Here is a 17,040-nt window from a genome sequence, read left to right as displayed (position 1 = left end):
TAGGCTTTTTAAGGAGTGGCCGAATTACCACCTCTTTCAAGATGGCAGGAACCGCTCCCTCTCTCAAAGAGGCATTCACTGCCTCCTGGACCCAGGTGCGAAACCCCCTGGCAGATCTTCCAATTAGTCAAGATGGGCAAGGGTCAAGCGGAGTGGTGGTAGAATGGACAGACCCAAGCACTCTGTCCACATCCTCAGGTCTCAACAATTGAAACTCATCCATTAATAATTTACCTAAGCATGGCACACTGGACACATCCTCTGATTCTTCACTAACGGTGGAATCCAACCCATCAAATTCTTGAAGTGCTGAAAGATCTTTCCTTGTTACAGCTGGAGCTTGTCATATCTCCTGCCGTTTGCAAATTCGTTGGCTTCATTTTGTGATTGATTATTGGGAGATAAGCACAAGTTTCATTTGCATGATGATAGCTCAGTCGTGAAGTCTGCCTGAATTACATCTCTGGAACTCTGACAAATCTTAGCTTCTAATGACAGGTTTTTCTATAATGCCCTTTAAAAAAAATACAGAAGGAGACATTTGCATACAAATTAACTAACTGATTGACATTAGGAATCCGTAACCATCATTTGGTCACCCCTTTATTATGCAGAATTCTTTAGGAGAACAGTACACTTTAATTGCTCTACGTGACCTATATGAAATACTAGTTTTTTTGTCAGCTCAGGTTGAATCACAGCAGGAGTATTTTTATGCCTTTCTCCACATTTGAGCTTCATGCTACTAATCCAAAGTTCACCAGAGTGTGACATGTACGAAATTCCTTCCAAGAAGATGTCAAGGATAAAAGTGTTATCTCTGTAGATTTGTAGTAGAAAAGACAGAATGCAGGTACAAACAGATCACAGCAAGCACAAGAGGCAGGTGTTCCCTTGAATGTGACACCTCATCACCACCTTGACGTTGAGGAGTGGTATCATGGCTGCCCTAAATCTTCAAAGCTGGAAGCCTGAGGATGCCTCAGATGTGGGAAAGGACGCTTATGATTCTTCTTTAACTCTGTGCAGATGCCTAAGATGAAAGCTAGGCCTAAAGAAGAGGATGCACCACTTCAGTGGTGCAAGAAATCAGGGCAATGTGAGAGCAGAGCATAACAAAGCCACAGTCCTGCTCCCTTATGCGCTGAAGTGAGGGAATTCAGTTGGCTAAGATGGAAGAGCACACTTCAGCTTGAAAAAGCACATCTACACAGCGAGTGTGAATTTTGTTTACCTTTCTAATCCAATGCCACAAATCTAATCCAATGGTATAGATTTCTGGGCCAACACATTTTGCAGTTCTATACACTGATTGTTTGGGCTCCAGAAACATGTGTTTTTTCCCCCATGAAGATTCTCTGGCAGCAACTTTTTTTTTTAATTATCTTTTTATTAACTAAAACATAAACATAAAATGTCGGGAGTCAAGAGATAAAAGGAACAAAAGGGAAGTTTGGCCTTGGAGTTCAAAATGAAGCAAGGCAAAGGCTAATAGAGTTTTGTCAAGAGAACAAGCTGGTCATCACAAACACTCTTTTCCAACAACACAAGAGGCGACTCTATATATGGAAATCACCAGATAGGCAATACAGTGGTGCCTCGCTTAACGTTTGCTTCGTTTAACGTTTTTTTCGCTTAACGTTTATTTTTTCAGAGGCAGATTGTGCTTCGTATAACGTTTTTCCCTATGGGCAATTTTCGCATAGCGTTTTTGGGACCATGCTTCGCTTAACGTTTTTTGTTTTAGGTCCCCTGCTTCGCTTAACGTTTTTTTTGTTTTCAATTTAAAAAGTGTCTTAGAAGGGTCCAAAACAGTTCTAAATGCTTGGATTCGTTAGAGGACCCCTTAAGTCATGTGCAAACCTGATTTGGCTTTGATCTGACGTTTCGTTAATTTTTTGTGAATTTTTGTTTTTTGGCCCATAGGAACCAATGGACCTGTCAAAATCTGACAGCTCCATGCTTTCCTATGGGGGAGAAAACAATTTACAAAAAATTAACGAAAGTTCAGATCAAAGCCAAATCAGGTTTGCACACAACTTAGGGGGTCCTCTAACGAACCCAAGCATTTAGAACAGTTGCTGAGTCTTCATTAATTTTTTGTGAATTTTTTCTTCCCCCATAGGAATTAATGGAGCTGTCAGATTTTGACAGCTGTCAAAAGTTGGGGGGAAAAAATTAACCATTAATTAACGAAAAGTCAGATCAAAGCCAAATTAACTTTTGCATCCGTTTTAGAGGGTGCAGAAGCTAATCCAAGCATTTAAAACCATTTTTGACACTTTTATGACACACTTAATTTTGCAAAAATTGACTTCGCAAAGCCATTGAAACATATTGAGTCAGCTACAATACATGCCAATGGAGGATACATTGTATCGTTTAACGATGTTTCCTATGGGTTTTTTCGCTTAAGGACGGCAATCCGTGCCTATTGGAACGGATTAACCGGTTTCCAATGCATCTCTATGGGAAATGGTGTTTCGCATAAAGTTTTTTTCGCATAAGGTTTTTTTTTTTGGAACCAATTAAAAACGTTATGCGAGGCACCACTGTATAGAAATCAGATTGATTATATTCTCTGCAGTCAAAGATGGAGAAGCTCTATACAGTCAGCAAAAACAAAACCTGGAGCTGATTGTGGCTCTGATCATCAGCTTCTCATAGCAAAATTCAAGCTTAAACTCAAGAGAGTAGGAAAATCCGCTGGGCTACTCAGGTATAATCTAAATCAAATCCCTTATGAATACACAGTGGAAGTGAAGAACAGATTTAAAGAACTCGATTTGGTGGACAGAGTGCCTGAAGAACTTTGGATAGAGGCTCGTAACATTGTACAGGAGGAAGCAACGAAAAACATCCCAAAGAAAAGGAAATGCAAGAAAGCAAAGTGGCTGTCCAACAAGGCCTTACAAATAGCAGAGAGGAGAAGGGAAACAAAATGCAGGGGAGATAGGGAAAGTTACAGAAAATTGAATGCAGACTTCCAAAGAAGAGCAAGGAGAGACAAGAGAGCCTTCTTAAATGAACAATGCAAAGAAATAGAGGAAAATAACAGAAAAGGAAAAACCAGAGATCTGTTTAGGAAAATTGGAGATATTAGAGGAACATTTTGCGCAAAGATGGACATGATAAAGGACAAAAATGGGAGGGACCTAACAGAAGCAGAAGACGTCAAGAAGAGGTGGCAAGAATACACAAAGGAATTATATCAGAAAGATTTGGATATCCCAGACAACCCAGACAATGTAGTTGCTGACCTGGAGCCAGACATCCTGGAGAGTGAAGTCAAGTGGGCCTTAGAAAGCCTGGCTAACAACAAGGCCATTGGAGGTGATGGCATTCCAGTTGAACTATTTAAAATCTTGAAAGATGATGCTGTTAAGGTGCTACATTCAATATGCCAGCAAGCTTGGAAAACCCAACAGTGGCCAGAGGATTGGAAAAGATCAGTCTACATCCCAACCCCAAAGAAAGGCAGTGCCAAAGAATGCTCCAACTACCCTACAATTGCACTCATTTCACACGCTAGCAAGGTTATGCTCAAAATCCTACAAGGTAGGCTTCAGCAGTATGTGGACCAAGGACTCCCAGAAGTACAAGCTGGATTTAAAAGGAGCAGAGAAACTAGAGACCAAATTGCTAACATGCGCTGGATTATGGAGAAAGCCAGAGAGTTCCAGAAAAATATCTACTTCTGCTTCATTGACTATGCAAAAGCCTTTGACTGTGTCGACCACAGCAAACTATGGCAAGTCCTTAAAGAAATGGGAGTGCCTGACCATCTTATCTGTCTCCTGAGAAACCTATATGTGGGACAGGAAGCAACAGTTAGAACTGGATATGGAAAAACTGATTGGTTCAAAATTGGGAAAGGAGTACGACAAGGCTGTATATTGTTCCCCGGCTTATTTAACTTATATGCAGAATACATCATGCGGAAGGCTGGACTGGAGGAATCCCAAGCCGGAATTAAGATTGCCGGAAGAAATATCAACAACCTCCAATATGCAGATGATACCACTCTGATGGCGGAAAGTGAGGAGGAACTAAAGAACCTTGTAATGAGGGTGAAAGAGGAGAGTGCAAAAAACGGTCTGAAACTCAACATCAAAAAAACTAAGATCATGGCCACTGGTCCCATCACCGCCTGGCAAATAGAAGGGAAAGATATGGAGGCAGTGACAGATTTTACTTTCTTGGGCTCCATGATCACTGCAGATGGAGACAGCAGCCACGAAATTAAAAGACACCTGCTTCTTGGGAGGAAAGCAAAGACAAACCTTGACAGCATCTTAAAAAGCAGAGACATCACCTTGCCAACAAAAGTCCGAATAGTCAAAGCTATGGTTTTTCCTGTAGTGATGTATGGAAGTGAGAGCTGGACTATAAAGAAAGCAGACCGCCGAAGAATTGATGCCTTTCAATTGTGGTGCTGGAGGAGACTCTTGAGAGTCCCCTGGACTGCAAGGAGAACAAACCTATCCATTCTAAAGGAAATCAACCCTGAGTGCTCACTGGAAGGACAGATCCGGAAGGTGAGGCTCCAGTACTTTGGCCATCTCATGAGAAGAGAAGACTCCTTGGAAAAGACTTTGATGTTGGGAAAGTGTGAAGGCAAGAGGAAAAGGGGATGACAGAGGATGAGATGGTTGGACAGTGTCATCGAAGCTACCAACATGAATTTGACCAAACTCCAGGAGGCAGTGGAAAACAGGAGGGCCTGGCGTGCTCTGGTCCATGGGGTCACGAAGAGTTGGACACGACTAAATGACTAAATGACCATGAAACATAAAATACACAAATCAAAATACAATATAACTGTGTTCCCCACCACCGTAGACAGGACCTCTTGCAAAAATCTTTTTCTTCCATCTATTTTCTTTCTCTTCTTTTATTGTTATCTTCTCCAGAATTGCACTGATTCTTGATTTGGAGCTTTCCCCTTTCCTCTTGTTAATATATATTCCAAGAATCTGCCCCATATTTCATAAAAAATATTCTTTTTCTTAACTGTCCTTTCTTAACCTTTAGATTACAAGTTAATTTATCATTCATAGCTATATTCCATATTTCATTATACCATTCATCCATTTGAAATTCAGATTTTGGTTTCCATTGCGTAGCTATTATTAATCTCGCTGCTGTTAATAAATTAGTTATCAATTCTTTAATCATCTTATCATATTCCACATTCTCAAATATTGATAACAAAGCAATCTCAGGATTCAGTTCTATGTCTCTTGCACATATATCATTAATTTTTAAAAAAAATTGTTTCAAAAATCTTTGTACTTTTTCACATTCCCACCACATATGAAAGTATGTACCAATTTCCTTCTCACATTCCCAACAGACATTCAGATAACTAGCATTAATTTTATTTAAATTTTTTGGTGTTAAATACCATCTTAGACACTGTTTAAATTTTTTCCCCTTATTCTCACTGACATAAATCTTAAAACCCTCATATTCCACATCTTCCTCCATTCTTCCTCGTTTATCCTTTTTCCAAGGTCTTGTTCCCACACTAGCTTCGCCCCTTCTTTATCGCTTTCTTCTTCTTCTAAATTGAGCAGGAATCCATAAATTTTACTCACTGTGCCCTTTACTGAATCAGTCATCTGAATGTCGTCATATGATAATAGAAATTGTTCAGACTTCATGTATTCTCTACCTTTATTATATTTCTTTACCCATTTATTATTCCATCTTTTCAATTTGAACTTGAACTTGAATTTATTGTACGGTCAAAGATCCAGAAATACAAGGATAAAAACATTACATAAAATATACAAAACAAGTTAGATATCAAAAGATAGCAGGAATATGAAACTTGAATCATACATCTATCTTAACACAACACTTTACGGATTCTTAAAATTGTATATAGTTCAACCATGAAATATTCTTACTCTGAAGAATTTGTTTCATTTGCTCTATTGATCTCATTTTGTACAACCAATATTTCAATCTAATCACTTTTTTTTTCTTGGCACGTAACTTGTTTCCAAGCTTGTTTTCAGATGACTTCCCCATTATCGCCTCTTAGATTTGCAGTCCTTCAATCTACGCAGGGACTCTTGGTCTACTAATATATGTCCAAATTTCTCAGGGGGCCTTCCAAGGGTGACCAATAAAAACAGTAAAAGCAATTAGCAGCTCTTCAAGTTCTTCATATCCCATAAATTCTTGAAAGCCAGAAAAAAAAGCATTGGTGTAGTTTGATTCAAATTGATTAAGAAACTGCAAAGTAGGAGTTGGAGTCTGTAATGGCAACCATACAGTCAGAGCACAGATAAAGCCTTTAGACAGCTAGAATCTGGCTGCAACTACACTGACAAATAATATGGGATTTGTTATGGAAGTAGAACAGATGAATTTTTAAACTAATTGCATGATGCACAGGCCAATGAGAATTCGCCTGGCCTTTTTGTTTCAGATGTGTTTTTTCTCTGCCAGTGAAAGCTTCTACTTTTTAAAAGCAGGTGTGGTTTGAACAGTATTCCCCCCCATGTGATCAGTTGTTTTGGGATGTGACTCTAGGTGGTACTCTGGTGACATTCTAAGTTGGGGGTTATATTTTGGACAGCAGGAATGCCCATCTCTGCGATTGCCCTAAATACATATTTTATATTTCATTGCGTTGACATATCAGTTTACAGCTAGATCACCCTACATTGAGAATTTTGTTAAAAAAATAAAAAATCAATATGAAATAGAAACAGTTCCAATGAACTATGTACACCAGACCACTATATTTCCACAGTACAAGTGTATGTGTTTGCATGTCATGGTGAACATTGGAAAACTCTCCCTTTTCCCTAACACCATGCAACACTTTACACAGCCCACTGGCTTTACAAGGAACCATAAAAGGAGAGCCTTTTATGGTTCCTTGTAAAGGAACAGGAATCAGCAGCGGGTGGGGTCAAAGGAAGAGGAGCTGTGTGTTGTGGAATGGATTGAAGTGCATAGGACTGAGGGGCCAGTGTGAACACTGGCACTGAGGCAATCCAAGGTCCTCATGTGATTGATCAGCTAATTTGAGTAGAAGTGTTAAATAGACTGTGGATCAAGCCATAGTGTTGTCCCAGCCTCTGTCAAGGTAGCAGTCTGGTGACCATAAACTTGTGAATTTGGTTTTAGAAAGCTTCAACAAGACAGTAGAACAAATCACAGCTACCAGAGCAGCTGAAGAGAACAGCCACCTCTACATCCCCTGGAACATGAGGACTCATCAAAGTTCAACTATCAATCTTTAAAGTATTAAGTTAATGTGGGCTAGAGTTTTGGATACATGAATTCAAGGAATTTGGTCAGGCCTGAAATGTTAGGTATAGATTCACTCCCCACCCCAACCAAGCAGCTGTTCCATTTGTCTGATCGTCTTGTGCCATTGTTTCATCTTTTTGATTCACAGATGTAGTGCTCCAACACAGGTGACAATTTAAAGTTGGCCTGTTGGAAGAAGTATTTTTGGGAGTCTTCAACATTTTGGCACAGAAAGCAAAGTCCTGAGTCCCTTCAGAAGAATTCCCCATTATCACTTCTTCTCAGATCTGCTGTTCCTCTGTCTACACCAGGGCTGTTGGCCTTCACACAAGACCTAAGTCTATCATTGCCCCTTATTTATTTCATACCTTTCTCAGATCCACATCTTCATTGCTCCTTGACACAAGTGTGCCCTAAATGCTAAATCTGTATCTGGAAGCAATGTATCCTTTAGAAGAAAAGAAAACTGTCTGTTTATACTAACATGAGCTTATCTTAGTCTTTATTTAGTAAATTAGTTTATTTTTGTTTTGTAATTGGCCATTTGGAAAATAGCATGGTTTTGTTTGCATGTCTTACATCTCAGCACCTAGCACCGAAATATTTGCACGCCTGGAAGGATAACACACTTTTCTCTTTAACATACAATCTGATGTCTAATCACCTAATCCAGAATAGGAAGTTGAGTCCACGGTTTGTCTCCACTGTAGATTCCAAAGGGAGTCCTAAGATTTTTAAAAGGAAAGATATAAATACACAGAGTTATATGATATCTAAGTTAAATTCTGGGACCCTGCACTGATTTTCTTGGGAGGCATAGAATGAAAACTTCTCTTCGTTATACAAAGTGAGTATGTTTGCTTTGACTATTATTTGCTAGGGAACGTAACTGGGTGGGGGGGGGAGGAAGAGCATGTGTCTTCTTTCTTTCTTTCTTTCTTTCTTTCTTTCTTTCTTTCTTTCTTTCTTTCTTTCTTTCTTTCTTTCTTTCTTTCTTTCTTTCTTTCAAACAATGAGAGATGAAAGAGGTTAAACCTCCTCTTCATGTGGCACAGTTCTGATCCAAATGGGAGCCTGCACAGCTGCTTTTCCACTACAAAGGAAATGACCAGTTCTTTGACATCTAAAAATATGTGCTTAATGTAATGTGTTGTCTGACTCTCAATTTGAAATTCCTTTTTCTGACTCAAATATCAGTTGGGCCTGGTCCCTTGCACAATCCTGCCTCCAACTCCAGTTGCTCGCAACCGCTAAGAAGCTCATGCAGTCTCTGTTTCCTTTGTTAACTAAAAACTCCATGTTCTCTTTATCTAGGTACGGGTTTTCAGGAGGAAGAAATCAGATTAGTTAGTGGATTTGTGTTCGTAGCATGCAGGAAGAATCGCCAGTATGCCCCTACTATACTATAAGAATATTGAGGCCAATGATTTGGTATGGGATGATGAATTTTACTCACCACCCTTTTCTGGGTGGAAAAAAAATGTGAAAAGATGAGACTGAGGTAAGATTTCATTTTTAGGCCATCTCATCTGTTCCTGAAGAAGTCTACAGTAGCTTCAGAGCCCTGGAATGTTGTTGTAAAAAATGAAAACATGTAAAATGAGAAGACATCTAATGCCAGCTTTCTGGTGGAGACTAGATTTAGGCTTAAGACAGCTGGTGCCAGAGCATTTGCTTGTTAATGTTCTGATGCTCTGGAATGCCTTGCAAGTGGATACTGGGCCAGCAAAATCAATTAGGGATCTTAAGAGCAACATTAAGACATTTTTTGATGTGATCATTTTGCTACTTGAAGGAGCAGAGACTTTGCCCTGAAATGACAGATTGAGAAAGATGCTGTCCAAGAAAGTGTGTATGTATGAATCCATCATCCATCTCTTTGTTTTGCCTGCAACAGTTGGGAGGAGCAGACCTGGGGAGGGGGTGGGGGAAAGTATATGGTTTAAAGGGAGAACATTCTGTTTCTTGTCCTAAATTCATGAGTGTCTACTGGAGGAATACGTTTTTTCTTAATTATGAAAACATATTTATTCTTGTATACAGGCACACTATTTTAGTTGCTTGCACTATATATCCAATTTATTGAAATTAGCCTCCCCCCCCAAAATGTTGACATCTTGTCAACAGCAATTATAGATTTACATATTTTTGAGAGATAGAGGTAAATTCTAAAAACAGAACAATACAGAAGAGACACGAGTTGAACTTGTTCTCCATGTCTTTGCAGAAGCTAGTTAGGAATATTACCAGGCTCTACCATTACACAGGGTGAGACCTTCTTCTACATGTATCAAAACAATTTGGCTTGGGTATTACAAAGCTTGACTAGTATCTAGGGTGATGGTGATACTATTTTCTCCTCCTCCACAGACAGTGAAATATCTTGGACTGTCTTCACTGATTATAAATGTAGATGGTTTATGTGTGCATGCTAATGTGTGCACACTAGCAGTGCACTGTTCTGCTTACAAGGCATCACAAATGAACAGACACTTGTGTGCATATCGCTGGCCAGCAAGGATCTGTAGTCCACAGAACATAATGTGGTGTGATAATATTGTATATACAGAAACTAATAACCCAATTTAAAGATTGCTCTGAGCACTCAAAGTTTCTTATAGGCAACTTTCTTTTTTACTGTAACAATGGCTGGCATTGCATTACATTCTAGAGAAAAAGCTTAAATCTGCTCAGAGCTGTTATCTCTTTGAAGATATAAAGTTGGCATTATGCTCACCGGGCAGAATAATGAAGTGGAAACAGATGATTGGGAGTCATGTAGTTTGTAGAAACTATTATTTTAATGGGAATGGGAATGGTGGTTATCTACAGCTATTGTCCCTTGAGAACGGTGGCTACTTACATCTTCCAGCCTTGCATAAACCTAACATCATCACTGATCCCCTTGCTTCCACTTAGATGTGTGCAGCTTCCAAGTTCACAACAGTGCCTAATATGGCATGGCTGGAGGTTACAGGAGGGCACCTTCCTTGCCACTACAAGCCCTGTGCAATAAATATTTTGCATAGCTTTTTGGGGGGGTCTCTATCCTTGGTCCTACTGTGTTGCAGGAATACATAGCACAAGTGTCTAAAGAACTGCTTAACACAGATATTTGTGAGGATATAAGATCAATGAAAGTAAAATGTGAATAGTTTAAGACTACGCTTTTGTTTTGAATAGAATTGCAACATTGCAAAATTTTCATTTTGCCTTGGCCATTTGTCGGTGGTGTACTTAATTCCTGGTTCATTCAGCACTAGCTTTATTAAAGCCACGTCTTGAATTAATGCCAAATAAAACCTGTTTGCCTTTAAGATACCTCTAAAGTCTGTGTTGATTTTCTCGGGAATTAAAGTGCTTTAACTCCCAGTTGGGCTAAAAACATGGAAAGCCTGGAAAACATGATTTATATAGTGGTACTTCTATATGATTTGCAGATTTAATACAAGTGGAATGTAAAATAATGTTTAGGATTTCAATCTTAATGGTTCTTGTATTTGTTATTCAATAATGCTGAAGTTCATACAATATAGGAGAGAATTTTTTTTCTCTGTAGACCAGTCTTTTGGTATTTTAGTTTTCTTCCACCATAATTGATCTTTCTCAATCCGTATGTCTTTGTATTTGACAATTTTCTCAAGTTCCTGCCAAATTGGTATTATTGTTGTTGCTGCTGCTACTACTATTATTGTTACTGTTATCACCATTACCATTTTATTTTTCTATATAGCATTCCAAATTGCTTAGAACACATAAACAATAGGAAACACTTTAGAAATATTTTTGAAAACTAATGTAGTATGCAAATAATATCAAAGCAATGAAAGCACTTAAAAGCAGTAGTCATGAAATCATAACAGCAGGAGTAAAAAAGAAGAGCGTTTTTTTTTTCTTTTAGACACATAGACCATTAAAATGGAACAATCTTCATTTGTCAAGAAGCCTGGAACTGCACCAGAATTCACAGTTTCAGTTTCTCAAGAAAGTCTTGTCTGTTTCACTTGCCAATCTGAGTTCCAGAGTGATGGAGACCATGGTCTCAGGAGTTGACCTTGAAAGATATGATACTAAAATAAGGCATTTGGACTTCTTGTGCTCTTAAGGAAAGGCAGATGGCATAGCTATAGTAGCTATAGCTAAGAAAGAAACAGGCATGCCATAATTTTGATTTTTAAAATAATTGTTAGTCTTTTTGGCATAATTTGCAATAAACAATAGCTTCTGCAATTACCCTTTTAGAGCAATTTTATGGTCATTTTAAGGCAGTCCCTCTATGTGTATGCATACATGTGTACACACACAAGTATGCATGTGCATACGTGCATGCATGCATGTGAGACAAATTGACTGAATGTAGATTTCTCTTCCACTCTCACCTGCTCCAGTTTCATCCCTTTCCCTTTTTCCTCCTGGCCAATGCTGCTTGACATTTAGCAGAACCCAGTGTGATTTAGTGACCTTGGGCATACTGTGCACTTTAATTTGTCAATTTGGGAAATTAATTTGTGGAAGAATGAGTCGAAGCCAGAGGTCAGGCAGTTGGAGTGCAGACCTGCTGACAGGTTGACTATCCATGGGGGGCTAATGAGAACACACCCCCAAGTGAACGGAACAAAAGCAGACAGATTACACTGCCTGGTTTGTTGACTGGAATCGATAACATCAGGCAGTTGTGCCCACATTTCGACTATGATTTCACCTCATGCTGCTAAAGCATCCATTCAGGAATAAGCAGTACAGTCTTCTGTCAAGAATACAGAAGTCCACTGGTTGCAGTCAGCTTTCATAAAAATGAAGAACTTCAAGGACTTGTACCTTCAAAACATCTACATCTCCTTTTCACCAACCACAGGAGATGCCGTTCTGTCCCTTCAGCGCTGCCTGGGGACTGTACTGCAATGGATGCAGGAGAATGGGCTGAGGCTGAACCTGGACAAGACGGAGGTAGTGAGGGTGGGTGCCCCCACAGTTGGGGGCCTGGGAAACTCCCTCTCTTTTGGGGGGTGACTCTTCCCACCAAGGATGGGGTCCGCAGCTTGGGGATCCATCTGGACCCAGCACTCACTATGGAAACTCAGGTGGCATTGGTGGTCCGTACCGCCTTTTTTCATCTTAGGCGGATAGCCCAGCTATGGTCCTATCTCGATGTTGGGGCGCTCACTACCTTGGTGCATGTGCTCGTAATCTCAAGATTAGACCACTGTAATGCGCTCTACATGGGGCTGCCTTTGAGGCTGTTGCGGAAACTCCAGGTGGTGCAGAATGCAGTGGCCAGACTACTTAGTGGAGTGAAAAAATACCAACACATCTCACCCACTCTGGCCACATTGCATTGACTGCCCATCTGGTTCCGCATCGACTTCAAAATGTTGATGCTTACGTACAAAGCCCTAAATGGTTTAGGGTCTCGATACCTGGCGGAATGCCTACTCCCACCAAGATTTACCCACGCCACTCATGCAAGCCAGGAGGTGAGGCTGAGGAGCCAAATGCCGAGGGAGGCCCGGAAGGAAAAGACAAGAAATCGGGCCTTCTCAGCGGTGGCTCCTTGCCTCTGGAACAACCTACCTCCTGAGATTTGTGTGGCTCCCTCGCTGGGTATCTTTAAAAATCAACTAAAAACATGGATGTTTTGGCAGGTCTTCCCTCCAGTCAATTCCTGATGTCCCCCTTTTCTCCTCCCCCCATTGTTTGCCCCTATCTTGTTGAAATGTGTTCTACTATGTAAAAACTGTTATATATATATATACTTCTTGTGTATTTTTATGCTGTAAGCCGCCTAGAGTGGTCTTAAACGACCAGATAGGTGGGATATTAAATAAATAAATAAATAAATAAATAAATAAACAAACAAACAAACAAACAAACAAACAAACAAACAAACAAACAAACAAACAGGTAAATCATGCACCATCCAATGATTCACTATGTGCATGGGGTCACATTAATAGGACACCAAAGGATTGATTGCAACCACCACCCAGCTGTACATATTTAGTTGTATCAGCCCAAATCCCATTGCAAAACCTTGCTTGCATAAGGACAATCAAAGCAAGTGTTGTTTTCAGTTTGCCAGCTGTCTGTTGCATTTGTGCAGTCAGGAAAAACTAGGATGTGTGCATTGGACTGTTAACAAAATACTATCTCATACCATTTTTTAAATATGGGGTTGGAGAGCAGGCCATTAGTGCCCAGGTCCTGAAAATAAGATATACTTTTTTGGATTGTAGCTCCTTATTGCCTGCTACTGATCATACTAGTTGTGAATTTCTAGAAATTGTAGTTAAAAAAAAAACCTTACCAAGTTCTGCCAATGGATCATTGAAGCAGCATAGATTGTATGAAAATGGCATGATATGGACGGCAATTTCCATCTAAATCAACATTTATCTCTGGTTCATTTTTTCATATGAAGATTTCAGTAACGCTTTATTTCTTATGAGAACTAAGGACAATCAAAAGCTATGGATAAATCACACACTAGTAAACAGAAGACTGTCCATAATAAGTGTCCCTGAGAAATATAGGCAAACTTGCTGAATTTTGTAGAAGCTATAAGAATTGTGAGTATCAGCTGCATTAGTGGGTCAAATCCTTGGCTTGCTACTGCTAGATCCTTCTGTCCACAAGTTACAGTACATTGTAATGCTTGGATATTGTCCCCTTGGGAACCACTGGTAATGTCATTTGGTTACTTTGTGATTTCAGATTTCATGTAAAAAGCAGCTTGTCAAAGAGAACACCCCCCCCCCCAAAAGCAACATCCTACTAAACACCTGGCCATTTTAAAAAAAAATCTGTGTTGCACTTTAAAAATAGTACCTTCTTCTGAACAGAAGCAGAATTCTTTTTCTGGGTGGTTAACCAAAAAATAATACTGTAATGTATTTCCTAGAGAGAAAAAATGTGAGCAATCGTTCACTAGTGCAATGCTGTAAGAAAAGACAGAGATTTCTCAACATGACCTCACATAACCTTGATCTAGATGGTTTGTGATCTTGATTGGTAGAAAACATACATAGTGTATAAAACATACAACTGTATAAAGGTCTATTCCACTTCCTGAAACTATGGATAAGGGAGGATTTTCTCTTAACAACTAAATATAATAAGACTGTAGTAATGACAATAACCCAGACGCATGACAGATTGGATGTTTTCCTATTTAGCTACACAACATAAGTCATGCTACTATAGACGGAGCAACAGCTGCTTAACTTTTTCCAACGTATTCTTTGTGTATCGTTGATTTCAAGAGATATCAGCAGCTCCTTCTGCAGCTCAAATCATACAGCTTCAACAGACACGCAAGAGTGAGAAATCAAGCCTGGTTTATGTAACAAGATTTGTTTTATCTTACACACACACACACATGTATATATACATGTATATATGTCATTCAAGTTACCAACATGAATTTGACCAAGCTCTGAGAGGCAGAGGAAGACAGGAGGGCCTGGAGGGCTCTGGTCCATGGGGTCACGAAGAGTTGGACATGACTAAACAACTAAACAACATATATATATATATGAAAAACTTTCCATTTCTTTTCCATTTTTATGCCTCAAGCAGTAATTTTCCAATACATCCAAGATTCAGGAAGATTTCAGACTGCAGAAAATCTCTGTTGTAATTCTATCGTAAGATGCCAAAGCCAAAAGATGAAGTGTATTCAAGAGCTGCTGCTATTCTGCTGAATTTACATTTTGTGTGGAGTTGACGGTAATGTCTTTGCCTATCATAAGATTCAAACCAAATTTTGAGTTCTTTCCCAGGAGAAACATTCAACATATTTTGGCAAAAACCAAAGTATTGGCTTAAAAGGAAGTTCCTTCAAAGTGCCAGATGCAGGGGAGGGGTATCAGGAGACAGGCATCTAGTTGTCTCGTGTGCTCCCAGAGGCATCTGGTGGGGCCACTGTGAGATACAGGAAGCTGGACTAGATGGGCCCTTGCCCCGATCCAGCAGGGCTCTTCTTATGTTCTAATTCCGTTCTATTACTTTACTCACTATGCCACTACTGTTGAGCTAATGATAATCAAGTGCCATCAACTCAGTTCTGAGTTATGGTGATCCTTTCCAGAGTTTTCAAGGTGGCGAAGACTCAGAAGTGGTTTACCATTCTCTTCTTCTGGGAGTGCCCTGGGACCGTGTAGCTTAACCAAGGCCACATCGGCTAAATCTACTCATAGGTGGCACAATGGGTAAATGAATTCTCAAGCTCTGACTCACTCAGTTAGATAGCCAGTATACTGCTGAGCTATGCCACCTTAATTCTTTAGTCAACGTGTTGACCTTAAAACCTTTTCCATTTCCTACTAAATGTGGGAGAGTTACTCTATTGCCACATTCATTCAACTTCATCCACATCTTAAAACTGACCTACATCATATAAATAGAAAAGCAGCAAAACCAGGGAGCCGGACAGGGGACAGACTGGATTTGTCTTCAGTGTGGAAGGAACTGTCACTCTCGAATTGGCCTTCTCAGCCACACTAGGCGCTATTCCAAGCCCTCCATACAGAGCACGCTACCATAGTCTTTCGAGACTGAAGGATGCCTAACTAACTAACATGAGAAGCCATCCATGACTTGGCCTTTCTACAGATACACATACTTCTGAAGGAGACCAGAAAGTTTTTCCTGCATCCTTTATTTGAGAACTCCAAGAAAATATTACTTTCCTTTTCCTAAAGCTACGACTTTGTAGCCTTCGAAACTATGAATTGTTCCCATATTCAGGATATGAGCAGAGAGCATAGAATGTCATCAAACTCTCAACAGGTTGAAGTTATCCAAACTCAAGGTGATACTTCACTGTATTCATCTCGATCTATATTCTCAAGCCCCACCCAACAGTCTTCTGGAAGAATTCAAAACATTGTCCACACAATACAATTCCTAGTTTTCTTTAAAAAAAAAAGTGAGAGCAAAATCCATCAGATTCTTCTGCAAAAGACTGGGTCTTCTCAGGAATAGCAATAACACCATCTGATTATTAGAGAAAAATCAAAATGCTCAGTAAGGAAAAAGTGACGATCAGCAGGACAAACGCCCTTCTGGTCATGCCGTAAGTGTTGTAATATCATGTTCTCTTGACTTCACTGAGTCCATACTAACTGGGAATATCTGCTGGATTTAGCCCACTGTGTCAACATATCTTTTCCCTTATAAATGGGGGAACAGCTTGGGTGTGTGTGGTAAATTTGTGGGTAGATAGTCTAGCAGTACAGTACTGTACTTTTTCAATTCAGATTTCTGTGGGCCTGCATTAAAGGTGTTGTTTCCCCCACCCCCAATTTTTTAAAAAGACTAATTTGGTCGTTAGTCCATTTAGTGTTTTGGGCTAAAATATCTGGATACAAAATCAAAGGCCCAAAGTAAGCCCTATGTAAGCCTATTGAATGTGATAGTCTTTTGAGCCACCATGGTTAGGATTGCACTGTACAATTATTTTCAAGTTGTGAATGGTGAAGAAATAGAAAGCTCAACAGGGAGAAGGAAGGCCTGGAAAACGGTAGCAAAACTAAAGTATATTGTAGAACAACATGTTGAGTAACTGGCACCTTTTTTTAAGATACTAGGTTAACCAGGGGTTAACAAAGGAAGTGCACTAGGACCTAGAGGAAATAGTTCTCTGCATCCACCCTTTACTTTCCTTCAGAAAGAAAAATATTATGCACGGAAACAGAAATATACAAAGACACAAAAGCTGGTCTGCATGTACTAAAGATAAACCACAGTGCAATGACTTTTGCCCTA

Source organism: Pogona vitticeps, chromosome 1, assembly GCF_051106095.1.
Source record: "Pogona vitticeps strain Pit_001003342236 chromosome 1, PviZW2.1, whole genome shotgun sequence".
Taxonomy (NCBI): domain Eukaryota; kingdom Metazoa; phylum Chordata; class Lepidosauria; order Squamata; family Agamidae; genus Pogona; species Pogona vitticeps.
Note: the sequence above shows the minus strand (reverse complement) of the source record.